The 20370-nt window shown below is 41.8% G+C and overlaps 1 long non-coding RNA gene across 3 annotated transcripts in view; it reads right to left on the bottom strand.

Moving 5' to 3' along the window:
- Positions 1 to 20370, bottom strand: part of LOC309542104 — a 159090-nt gene that overhangs the window by 83302 nt on the left and 55418 nt on the right. For 2 of the 3 annotated variants that reach the window (XR_014224065.1, XR_014224066.1), the window contains exon 2: positions 18584 to 19069. The exons of the other annotated variant lie outside the window; for it this stretch is intronic. This is a non-coding gene — a long non-coding RNA (uncharacterized lncRNA). The remainder of the gene's footprint in view (positions 1 to 18583; positions 19070 to 20370) is intronic. 3 annotated transcript variants of the gene reach the window in all.

The following is a 20370-nucleotide window of genomic DNA, read 5'->3' as shown; positions in this document are numbered from 1 at the left end:
TACAAGCAAAGAGGCTAGTCGGCTATCGACTCCAAGCTCTGGACAATGCCAAAGGGAAATTATGGGAACAAAAGGTGCGCTGAGGTGACAAATGAAGAGAACGCTTTGGCCCCATTGAAGGTGCAAAGGCTTGGACAAAGCTAACACACTAATGCCAAACAGCTAGCTAGCGTTATACGATTACATCTTAGGGCTCGATATGCACAGCCCCACACGCACACATGTAATTTGGATTCCCTCTGCTGGTCCCCTCCAAATTGCTAAAAAGACACAGGTTGAGTGTGTGTGTGTGTGTGTGTGTGTGTGCGTGTGCATGCACACAGTGTACCATAAAACAATAATCATGATAATTACTTACATATAGAAAATACATATGAACACAGTATTTCCTCCATACCCTCGCAGCAGCACTTCAATTTAGATTGCTTGTGTGTCTGAAATGCACATGGGGCAATTAAAGGTTGATATCCACAATATCCATTTCTTTCACTTTGGTAATTATTTTGATTGCCCTTGCTTTCTTCCCCTACACTTTCTGGATTTCTGGGAGACTGAGTGAACATCACAACATAAATCTTGTATGACCATGTGACAGAACATGTTCCTCTTCTTAAATAATATTTCCAGGAAGACAACAGGTTGAGCAAGAAACGGAATCTCATATTTTATCTGGTGATCTTAAAAAGGACTAACTTGACTTCAAGTTAAAAGAAAAGTTAAATTATATATTTTATGTTCAGGCAGGTTTTACTTCTTCTGGATATTTTTTTACATACCTTAAATTTGAAGCATTAAGAGCTACTGTCAACAGCATTCCTCACCCTTTTTACATTAATTTTACTAAATTTGGATAACTTCTTAGTCATTGTTGTTCTCTTTCTCAAAAGCAGATGGTGTTTTCTGAATGCATTTGTTTCGAAATTAGAAAATATCCAACTGTCTAAATTTTGTTCGATGGAGAGGTGTGAAAAACGAAAGGCCAAAATCGTGAACACAGTGGGTTTTCTAACCTCATTTCCACTCAGAATTGCAGCAGCAAGAACAAGGCTGTTTCTATAGCATATCAAGGGATTTTGTGCACATGTGATGTCTCCCAGAGGCTTAAGACATGTATGCATCAGTAGTGTTCAGACTTTCTAGCTGAGACACCTATTTCCACCTTGACTCATCTGCCATTTGTACACCTTGGCCACAGAACTCCAACACATTGCAGATGGTTTGTGGACATATCTTCTCCGATAGCCACTCAATTCACATGCAATACTCAGCAGGTCCATTAGGTATCCTGTCCCAGCTTTCCAAGCCAGGTAAGGGAACTGTCCAGCAATGTCAGCAGTCAGAGGGCCCAGGGTTGAACAGGATAGGAGCTGTCCAGAGACTGTTAGACTAGGAGCAAGTCTATGGAAAGTGTTGCATCAGCAGCTTCTCAGCACCAGCTGCAAATTAGTCTGGCTGCTTCCCTTTCTCAAGTACTAGTACGGCCTTGATCCTGGCTGTATTTATAATCATGGTTTCTCCTACAAAGTAAAACTCTGACATGGGATGCCTTGTGCTGGAGTCCAGAATTGGTGGAGTCCAGAATTGTGAAATAACTTGTTAGGGCATATTAGGTGCCCCAGAAGGGCTCCTTCTGAATGGCACTCCTAGTCAGCGAGGCCACTTGAGCCTCCAGTGACAAAGTTAGAATCAGGAGCACCCCAAGGCTCTGTCTTCATGCTGCTGTGTAATGCAAGCCAGGCCTGGAAGCACTGTGGATAAAAAAAGAATGCAAAGCAACCCAGTTTCACACCAAATAACTGCATCTTGTGGAGGCAGTTTCAAGAGGCCATCACAAAGTGGCCATATGGTGAGAATGGGTCCTGAGCAAGCTGGTCTGATTTGAATTCATATTTCCGAGGTGCATTTTGAGCTCCTGTGACCCGTTCTAACAACAGTACACGAAAAGCCCTTTAAATCGGCTTTCTTACAGGCAGATAGGAGGGGGAAAGACAATGAATCTTTCTTGCGATGGATGGAAATGGTCATTCCAAATATTTGAAGACCCCAGCATAAAGCAGCCTTGTGGTTGTATACGTATCAGATTATGGAAGATCTGCCTCTTTATACTTGTTTTTTAAGGGATGGCAGCCTCTATTCAGCAGCATTCGAGAGACAATCCTTTAAGCTGTGTCAAAATGCCAGTTATCCTCAGATGCCACCCAGATTTGAATAATTTAGAGAGAGACAAAAACCCCACAGAAAACAGGAGCCATCCTTTGACTAGTGTTGCTTTTGACAGGACAGAGCCCCCACCCTTTCCTTCTTACTGAAGCTGCTTCATCTCTCTATCAGCCATGACAAGTGCCAATCAAACCTGCTGTTCTCTAAGCTTTGTGGGGGGGGGGAGAAAAAGAGAAAGAAACATGAAACATTTCCTAACAATTGCTGAAGGAAGATCCACTATCAGTGTGTGGTCTAGGATAGGTGGCTGGAGAAGGGGAGGGATCTAAGAGGGGGCATTCAGGGAGGAGAAGAGGCAAAGCGCGCCTCTCCCCCTTTTCACTTCTAATCTCTGACCCCCCTCCCATTTACTTCTTTACACATTTTAATCTCCTAGTTGCTCCAAATGATCCTAAACAAATTGTAGGTCAGACTGGATTAGTTTCTTCATTCTTCGTAATTAGGACAACTATTCATACTTTTCAACATCTTCAGCAACAGCAGCTGAATGTCAGGAGAGATCCAGGAAATGTCTGCTGTATTTTGAGTAAAGCTTAGAGCCATCCCACAGCAGGCCTATCTTGGAGAAGGGTGGGGTGGGGGAGAGCACCAAAATGCAATGGAAAAAACCAGCCAGGATTCTGGTAACACAACCCCTACTGCCAACTCTGACCTTCAAGCAAGTCTGTGCTCAACAGGATGCTGCATGCAGTGTTTACATGATGAGGCAAGGTCAGAATTTAAACCTAGGCTGAAGAGAAGAGTGCCTAACACCTTCACTTCCCAGCAATGCTTTAAAGTGCTTTTTTATTTTACAGAGAAATTTGGGCTTTGGCAGGGGAGAGAGGGCTGAAAGGTTTTGCAAAACCATGCCCCACCCTCACATTTTTGCTGCTGTGGATCAGAAATTATCATATTTTTGTTTAAAATGACGACATTGGTACAGCTGTTCACATTCTCCCTCCCCCCCCCCATTCTCTGCAAGGTTGTCCCATCCCAGTCTATTACATGAGCAATGTACATTAGATTGGAAAGAAAAAGTCTAAGAGCAAAGGCTCAAGAGCAGGTGACTCATACATTCACTAGCCATCTGGACATGTAACTTCAGCTTAGGGTTGTCATATTTCAAAAAGTAACATTCCTGACGCCTGCAAAGTTGTTCCCCCCCCCCCCGCCATTTTGCAAATTCGGCAAAATTCCCCCAACGCCATTTTTACACCCAAAAACAAGGACATGTCAGGAGTTTTCCTGACATATGGCAAGCCTACTTCTGCTTCCTCCTAAATGAGACACATTTGCCTGACTTTGCTGAATGCCTCAGAGAACGAGGATCAAAGATCAGAGCTTCACAGAGTTACGAGCAGGGATGACAAGCAGAATAGATGCTTTAACCCATCTACAACTCACTGATACTGTACATGTATCACATGAACCAGGGAGAGCGAAGGTAGAAGCCCTCCCCATCAGCCTGCTTGGGCCAACTGGTCTTGCCTCTCTCGGGGCACTTCCAGACAGTTGCTATTTTCAGGTGGGATTCAATCACATACTGACAAATTCCGTTTCCACAACTAAAGCTGGTCCTCTGGCACAACAAATCTGTTACTCTCCCCCCACTCCAATAAAACCCCAGACTTTATACAATAAGGAAAGTAAAAGGAAAATGCACTGGGAAGTGTGGGATAATGCACTGACCTGGTATGAAGTAGTCTCTTATACTCCTATTAAAACAATTAGGGGGTTGAATGGATGTACCAATGTTTTGGACTTTAGAATTAGAGATACAAGAAGCACAAAAGTCACATCCCATGAAGAGAATTTTCCCAGCACAGGAGATATTTAAGTACACAGTTCCATGCTAGTTTCCCCAACATGTTCTTCTCCCTTCTACAGGGCAGCCTGGAGTTATTCTCCTCCACAAAACACATGCAGAAATATAAAAATGGCAACATTGATCGGAGAGAGCCAAATTAAACATGTCATGTTGACAGAATCTGCTAATGCAAATTAGTCAACTACCTTATGTAATCCTGATGACAGATTAATGTTTCATACATACTTTAAAATGAATGGGTTACTGGGAACCTGAGAATCTTAAAAAAGAGATACCACTCTGGAACTCTAGTCTTTCACAAAAGACTTAACTAAAATCAATATTTATGTTTAAAGCAGTTGGCTGGTCTGATAAAGTAATTACTTTTTATTTGTTTTTAATGCAAGAGCCGAATGTCTCCTTTCAAGAAAAGAGAACCAGTGTAGGCTAATCCTTCCTTCCCCTACTTTTAACTTGGCCTCCTGCTTCCACCACCCGGGGGGGGGGTGTCTGCTTCGACCCTCCTTCTCCTCCATGGAAGGAGGAGGAGAAGGAGCTGGCTACTGAAGCTGTGCCACGCTCAGCTCCACACTCAGCCTCCTGATTTTGGGGAAACTTTGGGGGCCCCCAATCCCCTCCCCCAAAATACTGGAGGGCCCAAAAGGGCTTGGGCCCCAGTAGGTGGCATCCCGCCCTCAACCGTTCTTCCAAGCCCACTCTCCCTAACACCAGAAGCTTATCTCGCACAATAGCAGCAACACTTGCAAAAAACTACATTTCCCATGGGCCACTTGCACCTTGCATTGGCACATCAGGTGATGAAGGGGCAAAGGAGAAGGACCTCCCTCCCATCCACTTCTGCACCCGCAGCAACCAAAGAAATGGAGGGTGGGAGGGAAAGTGAAGAAGCTTTTGAAGACTTGAGGGAGAGACATCTGGGGACTCATGGGAGTAGAGGGTGAGTTCAGACCAAATTTGGATTGACTCAGAAATAAATCAAGGAGCTATTTTCTGATTTTGGAAGAAACAGCTCCACATGTTATTTAGCCAATCCAGTTTGAGCTGGGAGAGTTTGCCCTTTCACTAGTTACCCGTATAGTAAATCAGTCCTTGGAATATTTTTTTCTAAAATAAGATCTTCCAAGAAGCCTAAGCCAGGAGGATAAAAGCAAAGTACAGTTGGCGTACAAGGTATCCTAGCAGCGTGAAGGCTAATTGTTACGGCCTTGAGATGGCTGGGTTCACCATTTCAATCAAGTACCAGGAAAGGAAAGCACAACCTGTGTAACTTGACACTGTCTGTAACCTTTTCAGACTACACACTTGAAAAACAAATATATGCATTATAAAAATAGCTTTTGAATCAGGTGCAAAGAAAGACACAGGTGATCACAAGTCCTGAAGAAACATCTGTTGCAAAATAAAATGAAGAGGCAGAAGAAATGGAGGGGAGAGTTCTTTTCTTAAAAAAAAAAGTAATAGTTAATGCACCGTCCACAGACTTCCAGTCATACAGTAAAACATGGAGCTCTTTTTAATAATCTGAATAGAAATTCAATCTCTTTGAATCTGCTATGCGATGCAATTTGTCCAAGCAACCAGATACACAAAGCTCTAGGTATTTCTTCTGCTTTCATTGCTACAGAATGAAGGCAGAAATCACAAGCAGACAAATGGTGTTAGTTTTGTAGCTGATTGTTCATTATTTTAAAACAAAAACAAAGCTAACATCTAATGGCGGAATCTCAAGAAAACAGAGAGCCCAGGTTGCTAGCTATACAATATCTCAGCTCCTGAAGACCATTCACCTTCCTTAGGGCTTAGAAGATCCTTACTGCCCTATCAGCCAGATGCCTATGGGAACCCACAAGTAGGACATGAATGCAACAGGCCTCTCTTTTTCATGTTCTCCAGCAATTAGTATTCAGAAGCATACTCCCTCTGATTTTGTTGTAGTTTAATCATTTAGTCGTTTCTGACTCTTCGTGACCCCATGGACCAGAGCACGCCAGGCACTCCTGTCTTCCACTACCTCCCACAGTTTGGTCAAAAGCATGTTGGTAGCTTCAAGAACACTGTCCAACCATCTCGACTTCTGTCGTCCCCTTCTCCTTGTGCCCTTTCCCAATATCAGGGTCTTTTCCAGGGAGTCTTCTCTTCTCCTGAGGTGGAGCCTAAGCTTCAGGATCTGTCCTTCCAGTGAGCACTCAGGGCTGATTTCCTTAAGAATGGATAGGTTTGATCTTCTTGCAGTCCATGGGGCTCTCAAGAGTCTCCTCCAGCACCATAATTCAAAAGCATCAGTTATTCGGTGATCAGCCTTTATGGTCCAGCTCTCACTTCCATACATCACTACTGGGAAAACCATAGCTTTAACTATACGGACTTTGTCAGCAAGGTGGTGTCTTTGCTTTTTAAGATGCTTTCTACTTGGTGTGCTGGGCCAGGGGGTGACCCGAGCAATGTGGTCCAGATCCGGTCCCGAATCCAAGGGTTCTGTGAGGAGTCAGTCCGGCAGGGGGCCAAGGCAGGAAACCAGGCAAGGTCAGGCACAGGATCACAGGAAGGTTCTGGCAAACAGCAACATTGCTCCCGCAACTGGGGCGGGTTCCAGCAGCCCTTTATCTCTGACAGCGTAATGGCTGGTCCTGATCCCCCGGTGACTCACCTCCCTGTCTCGCCTGAAGGCGAGCACTCCTCCTGCGAGTACTCAGGTCTCTCCTTCTCTCAGACCTCAGTCTCAGCAGCTTGGGAGATGTCGGTGGGTTACTAGACCCAGAAGCACCCTCAGCCTCTCCTGACCCAACTGGTAGGTGAGCAGCTGTAAGTGATTGCCCAGCTGGAGGAAACGAGGTAATCCCCACATCTGGAGCCAGGGCAGGCTCAGGCCCCTGACTCGGCCCAGCTGGTGCTTGTTGCAGGGGAATCTGTGCAGACAGGGACTCTTCAGAATCAAGTCCCAGACTAGGTTCAGCTGCCGCCTGAGGCCAAGGATCCGGTGCGGATTGAGACTCCTCTGGCTCCGAGTCCGAGCCCGAGTCCCAGGCCATCACACTTGGGGTCAAATATGTAGCTACTGACAGCCTTATCTTTCATGGATTTGCCTAATCCTCTTTCAAAGCTGTCCAAATTGGCAGTCATCACTGCATTTGTGGAAGTGACTCCCCATCGACTATGTGTTGTGTGAAGAAGTACTTCCTTTTGTCTCTCCTGAATTTCCCACTATTCAGCTTCATCAGATGACCCCACAGGTTCTAGCATTATGAAAAAGGGAGAAAATCACCTCCCTAGCCATTTTCAGACCACATATAATTGCATGTATATTGTCCCCTTTTGCACGCCCTTTTTAATGCTAAAATACCCAGATGTTGTAACCTTTCCTCGCAGGGGAGTTGCTCCAGCTCTTTTATAAGTTGGCCTGCTCTTTTCCTTCCTCAGATTTTCCAATGGCAGCCAGGAATATATATATGCATGCAGAATACAAGCTGCCTTAAGTAGTAACTGAATAAATTTTAAGTGTCTGCCGATGACAAATGAGTCAGATGAGCCATTCAAGACAAGTAGGGAGAAGTCACCCTGGTCATGGAGACAAAGGCAGCCAACATGAGCAGGCTGGGCCATTGCTCTACCAGTCCTCATTTTTCCATCACCATCTATTGATACAAAGATTCACAGCTAGATTGCCAAAGTGTTTGATTTTATGAACAATGATAATGTTTTGTGGCTGTCATAAACCTCAAAAGAAATAATGCATGTGTCCCATACAAGGCATAAAAAGTTATTCTTTTAACATGAATAGCTTACCATTGTACGATTACCCTCTTGATCACCTATTCCATTACTGGAATGAATATATGATGCCTTGCTTTCTTTCAAGAAGGCAGGTGCAAGTTGAAGGAGGGAGCCTGCCAATGAAGATGATGAATTGCTTTTGGATGCAGAGGACCAATGTTTAACATGAATGCAGTACAGCTAGGAATCAGGATGGTCTCACAGACGTAAATTAACAGGAAAAACACATTTCTTTTTGTCTGCATTAAAGGGAGGGGGAAAGAAATTCAAAACTTGACAATTCCAAATTTCCAAAATTTGTGTGTTTGTGCACAGGACTATGTTACTTTGAACTTGAATATTTAAGCAACCCTCTTTCCAACTTTTCTGAAAATTCTTTACACAATGGGTTTGCATTCACTAGTACAGAATTTTTCATCTAAACTCTGGAATAGCCCTATGTTTACATTAGCACAACCAAGAAGTCAGTGACTGAAAGGAAGAATGGATCGATGCTTCCCTACATAAAATGAAGTAACGATGGACTTTTTTCACATGGCACTATAGAAGGAACTCACTATTGTGACCATGGTGTTTAGATTTCCTTTCTTCAGGGGATAAGGTCGAGGACTTGGAAGGGGAACTGCATGTAGGTCCAGCACCAGAAGCACTTCCACAATACAAGTGGTGCCAGCTCCCCTCTGACCCAAGGATGTTGCATTGCCATCCTCTCACTCAGAGGACTCCATCAAAGAAGCCTCAGTACAGCCAGAGTCTCTCCCATTCCATCACAGTAAAAGACTGCAGGAGCTGCCTGTGGCACTTTTCAGTGAAGGCAGCACTTGCAATAGGGACAGATCTTAAGTGCTACATATAGCTCAGTCCAGGGTTGCTGAAGCAACACCAGATCTTTGCTCTCCTTCTTCATTCCCTTTGCCTGCCTTCCACAGAGGTCAATGCTTGCACCAGAAAATGAAACATTCTCTCTTCCATTTAAATGAGTGTAAACTGGAGCACATATTGAGGATTTTTGAGTGTAGAAAAACACAACCAAGGTAACACAAGTGGTAACTAAGGCACGAGAGCCAGGCTGCTGGTTTCTGTGGTTTGAGCACACAACCAAGGTACCCAGTTCAGGGGAAACATCATCATCATCATCATCATCATCATCATCATCATCATTATTATTATTATACAGCCCGACATCCACAGGTCTCATAAAGAAGAAAAAGAGTTTGGATTTGATATCCCGCTTTATCACTACCCAAAGGAGTCTCAAAGTGGCTAACATTCTCCTTTCCCTTCCTTCCCCACAACAAACAATCTGTGAGGTGAGTGGGGCTGAGAGACTTCAGAGAAGTGTGACTACCCCAAGATCACCCAGCAGCTGCATGTGGAGGAGCGGAGATGCGAACCCGTTCACCACATTACAAGACTACCGCTCTTAACCACTACACCACACTGGCTCTCATAAAGCAGGATACTTGCAAGATTGCACTATTTGGTAAGTGGTTACTGTGATCCAGAACACTATTGCTCTCCTGGACATGCCATAGGTAAAGGCAGATGAACACAGAAATAGCTTGCTTTCACTGTTATACAACTCTTATGTGTCTTTGTTGCAGCCACATTCAGAATGCAAGCAAGGGAAGCTAACACTGCAAATGGTCCTGAATAAAGATCTAATTTCATAGTTAACCCCTTTTCGGAGACCTGCTTCCATAAATAGGGGCTGCTGAAGATCATCCCGGCACCAAGCAATGAATTTCATTCTGTTCTTGACCTTCATGCTGAAACCTCCAGCAAAAAAAGAAGATGGCTATTTGAACACTAATCATGGGGCAATTATTTATCTCCCTCTCATTTCCTAACTATTATGTCACCCATAGGAACAATATATAGAAAATTAGTGGAGAGTATTTGTGATCTTTAAAAAAATCTAAGTATGGGAGGCCTGTCAAAAGCATTCAGTGTCAGGCCAAGACCCACTTAATCCCCACAGAAAGGGTGTTAAGTGGGGGTTGTAAGTGGGGCAGAGAGCCGTATGTGGGTTCTTTTGCCATTGCATGAATTTCATCTAATAAGATAACATATTATGATAATGGATCCTTGGAGGATTCTAAAATGGGCAATGAAGTGATCAGAGACATTTTTACATTCATTTTTTTATTCTTCTCCCATCCCCTCCCAAAAAAACCCCCACAGCTAATAAATCAAATTGGGAAAATGCAAGATTTTAATTTGAACTATTTTGCTGATGAAGCCTAGTATGCTATTGACGATCAGGCATCTTGAAGGTCTAGAAAATAACCACCAACCATTTTTTCATTAAAGACTAACTTGTTCCACTGATTTCAATGAAACTAAACTCAACTAATTTAGTCTTGATTGGGGTGAAATTTAATTTAGTTCCCATTTAAAGACAAACCTACCTAATTTACGCTTTCTGAAACAGTAAGCAAACGAAAATTGCCATCCTTAAAAATGTGCCCTTCTCCAAATTATGCAAGGCAGTTCTTCAGCCAAGTCATTGGCTATCGCTATACCAGGATTATATGTTTGTGATCTGACATACATGAGAAAATCAAAGCACACAGAGGAAATCAGCATGCAAATTTATGAATCTTTCATTAAAAGCAAAAGGTGTCTTTATGTCTTTTGTTATCTACTGGCCCACAAAAGCTGTTGTTAACAAGTTTGGGTTTAGTAGTTGCTAGTGTCCCAAAATATGCAGAATCCCTTGTGGAAAGCTATTCAGAAGACTGCTTCTCATCACCATGAACCACCCTGGAGGCTTTTGAAAGCAGAATGGTAGGGTACCAGATCTAATTAACAAACACCAGGAATAGCTGTAGCTCAGCAGCAGCCTTACATGCAGTAGGTCCCAGATCCAATCCCCAGCATCTCCAGGTAGGGTTGGAGAGATCCCTGCCCCAAATCCTGGAGAGCTGCTGCCACTCAGTGTAGACAATACTGACAGCTTCTTTTATACCGTAATCTTAACTGCTGCTCTTCTATCTTTTCAGAGGGTTAAAAAATAAATCCACAGATATTCCTAAGCAAGGTTGATCATTTTCTACACAGCAGTTCCTCCCCTTGTTATACTTCCCTGGCTCCTGAGGAGCCTAACCCTACAGGCCACGCTCAGAAAATTAACCATGGCATGAGCAAAGTTATCACCACCTCCTATGTTTAGCCACCCTCTCATTTAGATTGCTAGCCCATGCTGCCATTAGCACGATGCCAATCTTAACAGTAGGATCAGAGCTTTTGGAGTAGGTATGGAGTTCTATCTCCACTGACAACCGTGAAGCCTATAAGGCTTGGCTTGGGAGAATAGCTGACAACCATGAAGTTCATCCAGCCAGTGAATTGTTACAGTGGAAATTTTATGAAGCATCAGCAGGCTGTGAAAAATCTTGGCTGATATGGTCAACAACTGCACAACAAAAGGGGGACGCTTGGGGGCGGGGATAGAATAAAAAAAGCCCACAGGGGAGCAAATCCAGCAGTTGATAACCTTATAATAAAACATATTTGCCATGCATCTTTCAAAACTTGTGAAAGGGGCATTGGTTCCCCTCAAGGAATTGCAACTATTTGATAGCCCTCAAGCAATCCCTTGGATTATTGTATATGACTCTGTCCAGGTGCAACCTTCTTTAGAAGGTTTTAAGAAAAGAAGGAAAACAAGAACCAGATCATATACAGCATGTATATGCTTAAATCATGTCCCTTAAAACTGGTCATATGCTCTGCTAGCTGGGTTCTGAAATACTATGACTCCAGATATGAAGCTGCTTCTCTATAGGACATATCATTTTAAAATGGCATTAACAAATAATAATAGAGATTTGTCTCTGAAATCCTTGTAAAGTGGGACATTGCAGTCCCTCTAAAACAGATGAGGAGGGTTTAAACTGGGAAGGGGGTTTAAACTGGGGAGTGACCTAACTAGTCAGTTCATGGCTAAGTAAAGATATAGTTTGGGAATTCCTGATTTATGTTCCAGTCACTATAGTACATTACACAATCTCTATCTAGTTAAGTTATTGGCTATTTCAAGATCGTTAGGGATAATAATTAACTCTGCAATCCTATCAGTTCTCTGCAATCCCACCTGTTGTTGAACACAATAGGGCTCTTCTGATTAAATGGACATAGAATTGGGCTATAAGTCTGTCCTGAAGACCACCACATTTTGGGCCCAGTCTACACGCTTTCTACATTTATCAAATTTCACTGTAACATATACAGATTTCCCTCTTGACTCATGGTTCAGATGGCTAGTCATGCATTGCCAAAAAAGAGGATCTGCATCATGAAGAAAGAGGGCACAAATTTGCCTATTTTAATTTATATGTATGGACACAAATTTAGAAATTATTATCATAGTTTAAATAGAAATATAGTACATCTCACCAGAGTGGGGAAGACCCCAGGTAACCTGTGTACTGTTCTGTCTGCTGACCAGGTCTGAGAAATCCTGTTCCCCCAGCTCATGGTTCCTTATCTTTAAACTGGACAGGTATCAAATTGAGGACACCCCTCTAGTTTGAAGGACAGTCAAAGGACACATGACCACCTTACTTATGGTTCATTTGAGTTCTGTGCTTTAGAACTGAGCATACATTGCTTATATTGCAAGGTTACCTATAAGATTATCTACTCTCAGCTTGTGCATGAAGCTTATGTAAGGAAGAATGTGTCATATCCATTCTGAAAAATGATTAAATATGGTGTCTTTTGAGGAAAGGACCACCTTGGAATATTTAAGGCAGCTTTACAACCCTAAAGTCTAACAATCATCTGTGCTACATGTCTGTAGGAAACCTATGCTAGACTTGCCCCCGTGGTTCAAATCTGCTGGGCTAATATAAATACTTTGTAAAAAAAAAAAATACGGAGAGCTTTTTTTACAGCCAGGGTAGAAAAGCCAGTATTAGACTTTATCTCACGGAACAAGATCATTAATTGGCAATGAAGGAAATGTATCTCAGCAAGTACTCACAACCCTTTCTTTATTAGAGTTTGGATTGTTTTTAGTAGCAGTCACAATGAAAGGGTTAGAAAGGAGGGTGCTGGCATTTCTGTCCGCCTTCCCATCTGGGTTAGCTACATGCTTGCAAAAAAGGGAGAAAGTGAGAAACAAGGGGAGGGGGGTGGAAGGCTTCACCACACTAAATGAAAAGCAAACAATATGCATATCAGCATCCTAAGGAGATGTACCACTCTGCTGGGGAAAAACAAGACAAAAGAATTATCTGACACAACAGTTCAAAGCATATTGCACCTGTCAAAACGTCTGTCATCTTCTATAGAAATGTGCCATTCCAAAAGGGGAGGGGGTGTTGGAAAGGGAAACTCGACCAAAGTCACGCAGAAACAACAGACCACTTTGTCTCCTTCCTGCAGCCAACTCTTCCATCTGAAAGCCATTTGACTCAATGCTAAAGAGTGCCTGGAAGGACCAGACAATAGGAAGGTCTCTTTCATTGTCAAGGACAGTTACACTTTGAAGATGATGCTCAAAAGGGGTTAAAATGGGTCAACAAGCAATTGTTGGCCCCATCCAAGGAAATTTGAACGGAACATTGTTAAAGCCACACACACAAAATCCTTCTAAAAGGATGCATCTTTTAAGCAAAGGGCAGTGTGGGAAGGGGAAGATCAACACACCATACTGATTTAGTCACAAGGAATAAATTAAGGCCACCATTACAACCCCCACTGTAGATAGATTGATGAGGTGGTTTTGGTCTAGATGTGATTGCACTTAACGGTAGGCATTTGAACTGCAGGAGAAATAGGGTCATCATCCACTGAAAAAAGGAATTTGGCCCAAGGTGGCCTTAACTTTTTCACTCCTTTTTTTAAAAAAAATGCATGTTGGTGTTGCAATGGTCTGGTTCTTTTAAGATCTATGACGAACAATGAAAATGCACTATGCCAGTTTATAAATGCTAGTTCATTACAAAGGATTTCCTGTCTGTAGCAATGAACTCATTTCAAATCAATATGCTAAGTTTAGAAAGGGTTCAATGTTAACAAAGCATTTTTAAAAATAAAAAACAAACATTTCTGTGCAATCAGGCATACTATTTTGGTGACTTCTTTGGAGAACCCCATTAATTTTATCTCTGCTCAGTACTGAGAACAACAAAGGTGATCTGCTGAGTAGATAATATACTGTAGTCTTGCTCAGCTCTCATTCATTTTATAGGGGTTACACAGGAGAATGTCCCAGTGGACTGAGCCCTAATGTAAGGTGATCATCAGCAGAAAAGAAAACACAGTTACAGATATTTTAACCACAATGGCATTAACATTTTCACTGCTTTTTTTTTTTTAAAAAAAATGCAAGATAAGATCTACAAATATATAAATGGATAATTGTACATGGCATCCATCATCCAGGGAGTCAATATAGTGAGGTAGAGTGAACGTATGTTGGACTAGAACTGGACAGGTGTGGATTCAAATCCTTACACATTGAGGCAGCTTTTGGATGTTTCACTCTCCATGAACTGAAATTAACACAAAGGGTTGCTGTGACAACAACTCAGTTAAGGTCCTGCTTTCCTCAGTTCCTTGGACAAAGGGTGGAATAAACATGCCCAAATCCCTATCTGAAAAAGTGTGCATGCACACAAAAGCTTATACCCAGAAGAAATTTAGTTGGTCTCTTAAGGTGCTACTGAACAAATTTTTATTATTATTTCAAATCCCTTTTGTAAGATACAAATGTAAAGGAACGGACATCTATTTTCATCTGGGATCATTATCAGTACTCCTCATCCTTGTACATATTTCTGTGTATCTTTGGTTAGTTCATGACAACTTAAATATCCAAAAAGTAAAGGTAGCTGTGCTGGCCCTTGAGAAAATTCCAAAATCCATTTAAGGGCAATGCCTTTGTTAGAACAACCAAAATATCACAGAATTGCTTGCAAGTTCTCCAGAAAGCATCAGAAAGCTAGATGGTAAATTGAGCAATTGTTTTTTGGGGGGGCGGGATTATTTTGGCTGATATCAAAGCTGTAGAGTCTGGGCTGTATCCTGCCCCCTTTGCTCTATTTATTATCTAGCTAGCCTGATGAAGAATTCTGGACAATTCAAAAGTTTGTGCACTATACTGTGATACTTTGCTTCAAAAATGTTTTGCACTAATGCCTATTTTAAATATCCAATGCATCTTACATACACAGCCTTGACCCCATGTTGCCTCATAGCCTCTTAAGTATACCATCTATGCACTAACTTAGTAATATATATATATATATATATATATATATATATATGTGAGTTTTGTGTCATGTTTTTTGGTTGCCCAAAGCACTTTACACCACACACATAATCTCAACAAACCTCACAAGATAATGGAAGTCAGTAATAGTACACCCATATTGCAGATGGAAAACCAAGGTTGATGTTCAAGAGCTTTGGGGAGGGTGTTGTGGGGGGTTGTGTCAGAAACAGAAATTTTTCTTTCCTCAAGCTATACTATGTGCATTTTTGCACTCTTTAACTTGTCAATTCCCAGTGACTGATCTGTCATTTTTTCACTATGAGTAGTACTTTTAGTGAAGTGCAATTTTCATCAACTATTGATCTATACACCATGCTGCTGTGGAGCTGTGCATTCTGTTCTTTTCTTTTTAGCATAAAGAAGGTATAGAAATGAGCATAAGAAAATGCCAAATTGTCCAAAAATATTTATGACATTATGTCCAGGTGAATTAATTTCAGTGCCTAGACACTTACAAATCATGGATAATGTCTCACCTAGTGCTAAATTATCTGCTCCATTCAGGAACTTAATGTTTGCTTTAGTTTGTGTGTTTTTTGCTGATAACATAGAGAGTGGCCCAATGCCACAGCACACAGCACATTAGAAAGCTCTTTTTTTCTGAGGTGGCCATAAAAGGCATTCATTTCCCTATCTTCAGTACAAAACAGGCACATGCTAATTTTCTGAGAGTGAAATGATGGTTTGGAAAGTAGCTAAAGACTTAAGCATTAAGTGACCTCAACCCATAACGCTGAAGTTATCTGGAGTCCAGTCCAGCCAGTGAGAAACCACTCTTAAGTCCCACTGATTTCAAGGGGGTGAACTGAGCAGGTGCTTAAATCCCTCCTATTGAAATTGCAGGAATTTAAAAGTCCTTAATTTAAGCTGGATTGTGCCCGCAATGTTTTCCAGTTTGCCTTGTTATCTGAAAATGCTAATACACCCAGAGAAACAAATCAAGGCTGGTTGCTTGGTGCGTTATTTATAGAATGCTATGTGCTGCAAGGCCTGAGAAAGCTCAGATGAGCTCACGGGAGCTAGAAGGCCTCAGAACATATAGGAATATAGGAAGCTGACTTACGCAGAGTCAGACCACTGGTCCATGTAGCTCAGAACTGAACACAATGACTAGCACAACTCCCCAGCATTTCAGGCACAATACTTTCACAGTCCTATGTGGATATGCCAGGGAACTGAATAGGGAACTTCTGCATGTTCACTTAGTATTAGGAATTTTAACATACAATCATTTGTCAATATAACACGGATCCTGCTTGCTGGGCTTTAAACCCAAATTATTAATCTGACTTCGATAGAAATGAATTTAAGTTTGTAACTATTAAAAACAGTGGAAATATAAAATATGCAATGACTTGTGATAGATATAGATATATAGAAATATCCTTGTCCAATTAGCTAGGATTTGTTTCACAATAAACTGCCATCAAATTTTCTCAATGTATAATGCCCAAGTTTAAATCTTACAACCACCACCATCACACTCTAATTAAAGTCATATATATATATAATTTATTTCTTCACTTCAGCTCTTGATTATGATATTTAATCCCATTTGAAACAGTTACACCCTGAAAGGACCTCTGTTTGAGAACATGTTAAAGAAATAGGGATTTCCATCTAGTGACAACACTTCAGCATTTTTTTAAAAAATCCATATTGCAACATGGCACACGATACATCAAATTACCATTGTAAAGTGCAAATTCTTTGCAACACTGGAAGCCATCACTGAACAAAAATACTACTAGAAGGGTTTTCAAAAGGAACATTTTTGGCTAGGAAAGAGACTTTTGACATTATTTATTAGGTTCAAAAATGTTTAACAAAAGGCCAACAATGGTCCTGTGGAAACCACTACATCTGAGGCACTTTCTCTTGTTAGAGGCCGGCATTGATTTGAGGATGGCCAGCATGAGTGGAACAATTCCCTCACACCAGTCAATGCAAGTGGGCATTCAGACACAAACAAGCACAAGCCTGTGAACAAGCCATATGGAAACATTGGGGGGAGGGGGGCAAGGGGAGGGGGGCGAAGTAAACATTTATTAACCTCTTTGTGCCGAGATCGGCGGAAGGACAGGCCAGGAGTGAAGGAGACGGTCATGCCAAATTTCCACGAAAGACGGGGGTTTGCCCCGAGCATTTTTTCATAGAATATGGCGAAGCATGGAGAATGTCTGCAGTGCCATGGTAACTGAAGCTGTCCAGATCGTGGTTTGGAAGACTGCTGGAGAAGTACCTTCCTTCCCAGAGAAAGTCTTTAGAGAAGGGTTGGTAGGAAGTTTGCTTCAGACTTGGCTCTTGAAGAAACTCTTGCAGGCATGGGAGATGAGCCCATGTTGGAAAAAGAGCCATTCCTCGTGACCAGTGCTTTTGTTCTAAAAAAATGTTTAGCAGTACTCTCATTTTCCTACTCATACTGAAATACTGCCCCTCAATGAGGCCAAACTTAGATTCACAAAATGTTTAGGGGTATGCGTACCCCTGCATCCCCCCAGAAAATAAGCACTGCTTGTGACTGAGGAAAGCACTAGAGAAGCTTCCAAAAAACCCAACAACCTAGAGATAATGTACTCTGCACATGTACTTCTATATCTGAAAGAACATACACATACTAAAAAGAAGGGAACATGTGGGATTTTTACGCACACAAGTCTGTTTAAAAATGCATAAGGAAATGATGTGGTTAGGGAATTGTGTATGACAAAATTAAGAGCTGGTAATTGTTAGTGGACCTTCAGCCTTAAATGTTTAGGTAGAGGCTGCATCCTCCTGGCTCACAGAAAACCCCTTAAAGTGGGAGTTCCCATTCCTTGGACAAAAATTCTGATCTGAGTTTCAAGCAGAACTAGAATTTAGGAACATAATAAGCGGCCATATGCAGTCATTGGTCCATCTAGCTGAATACTGCCTCCACTGACTGGCAATGGCTATCTAGTGTTCTAAATTTGTATGTATTAATAACCCATATAAAAGCAGCTCACCTTATATGGCATTTTAGCCTACACACTTTATGCTTGGTAGTGCAACCTTTTGTAATTATCTGCCCTCTGGCTCTTGCTATAAGGGGATAGATTAGCCCCCTAGTCAGTGATGAACAATGTTATCTGCATCGATAGTGACCAATGGAGCACAGTGGGATGACACTGTTTACCTGGCTTACCAAAACAGAGGTCGCTGTCAGTAACTGAAAGGGGTAAAGCAGTGGGGAGGTCAGTACAGTTTCAGCACAGCATTAGAAGTGTCAGCTTGACTCTGCCACTACACCTGCACCATGCCAACCTCCTTGCCACCTTGACTCCCCATCTCGGATACTGACAGCGACTTCCACAATGGGAAACTGGGAAAGTAATGCCACCCCACCAGCAGGTGCTGATTTGTGTGCCAATATGTGTACCTGTAGGGTGGACAGTAAGCTGTGTGTCTATGTTGTACCAAAATTCATGGGGCTTCCTTGAATGAGGCATGAGAACACAATATAAGTTACATACCTGGCCAATCAATGATTTCGTATTTTAGCTGTTTCCGTTCTGTCTGCAAGCTACCTTGCACCCCGATCTGGGGGAAAGGCTTGTTGTTGTTGTTGTTTAGTCGTTTAATATTCTTACAACAATCTGTTTCCCTCTCAAAGGTGATTGGCTAATTACAGTTGAGGATGGCCTACGAAAGTTTTCTGAATGGCTTCAGCCTCTGAAAATAATGAAGTTGCTCTGCTTTGTATCCTGGCTGAATCGAGACATTCTACATTTCTGTCTGTGTTTACTCTATAGCAGCTTCAGTGTCTTCTGCTTTCTCCTTAATGTGTACACAGGTGGTCTCCAGGTTGATAGGTAGGTGAGGATATGCCATTGCTCCCATTCCAACCATCTCTTCCCCACTGGAGACAGAACTTGGTGGTGGCATTTTTGGAACATCATATTCACAATGCGCAAGCAGATTGGTTCTCACTGGCTGCACCTGTCCTCTTCTAAAATTGGCTGAAGAACACAAATAAACAGGAGCAAAATTAGAAGAACCCCAGATGCTTTGCTAAGTCCTACCTGTTGCATCTGGACTTTTAAGTCTCCAATATATAGTTCCAAACTTGAATGCACATACAAAATCAGACCTAAAGAAAGAAATAAAGTTGCTAGAGCAATTAAAGCAAAGGCTGCCCATAGTATTTTTCACTGAGATATTCCAAGTTTACAGCATCTAACAAAATAACTACATGTATGATAATTTGGTAAAGACTTAATAGAATTGGAGTGCTCATTCCACTGTAAAATAATAAAGCTTAATAAAATAATATTCTGCCTCATTTTATTAATCTGTTTATTCAAAAAGTCCTTTGCTGCACTTTAGATCCAAGTAAAACATATCCTACAAGAAAGCAGAAAAGAAAAAGCTTTGAAAGCCTTGTTGATCTGGAAGGCTACATAATTTTAATGGAAATTTGCACAATATGATTGAGACCTACCTACAACTCTCAGCTTCTGTTTTATAATTTTCTGTATTATGATTTGGTGATTATTAATGTGTCTTAATGCACAGTATTGTGTTTTGACTATGTCCTAAAGGGCAATGCAAAATACCATAAATAAATCAATAAATATTGTGGACTTTCATAAAGATGTGTACCAAATGTATTCTGTCTTAATCTCAAATTTTGGCTAGGATTCAGACTTAGTCATGCTTACAGTACATCCAGTGAAATAAATAGGACTATGAAATGGATGCCATACATCCGGAATTTATCAGACATATCCAGAATACTGCAGTTGGAAGCAGTGTCCAAGCAGAAGTTGCTAAAATATCCTGGAAAATCCGGACTTTGGGCAAAAAACAACAATTTTTCTGTACAGATTTTCGCTGTTTGAAATATGGCAACACTAGACTATGACCAACTTCAGTAGGTCTATTCTAAGCATGGCAAGCAGAGTAATCCTATGGGGAACTTGAAGCAGCAGGGTTGAATGGAATGGCAGAGCTACTGCCATATCCAAAGTTCTGCCATTCATGCTGCCCAGGGTGAAAAGCTCAAGGCAGCACAGAAATCCTAAATGGGACTGGGGAGGAGTGCAGTACAATCCAAATCCCTGATACACATGATGACCAGGAAAGAAAGTGGGCAGATTTTTCTTTTTTGTTGTTGTTGTGCCATGTCAAAGTTGGACTCCTCCTAGGGAAATGCAGCAGCTTTGTATCTGGTGCGACCATGCTGAGTCTGATCCACTTCCACTTGTGTACTGATCCATTTCAGCACCCTGTGCTCTGTACTGCCAACCAAAACAGTGCC

This window comes from Podarcis vaucheri, assembly GCF_965113315.1.
Source record: "Podarcis vaucheri genome assembly, chromosome: 10".
Taxonomy (NCBI): Eukaryota; Metazoa; Chordata; class Lepidosauria; order Squamata; family Lacertidae; genus Podarcis; species Podarcis vaucheri.
The sequence above is the reverse complement of the archived record's forward strand: the minus strand, read 5'-3'. Positions and strand labels throughout refer to the sequence as shown.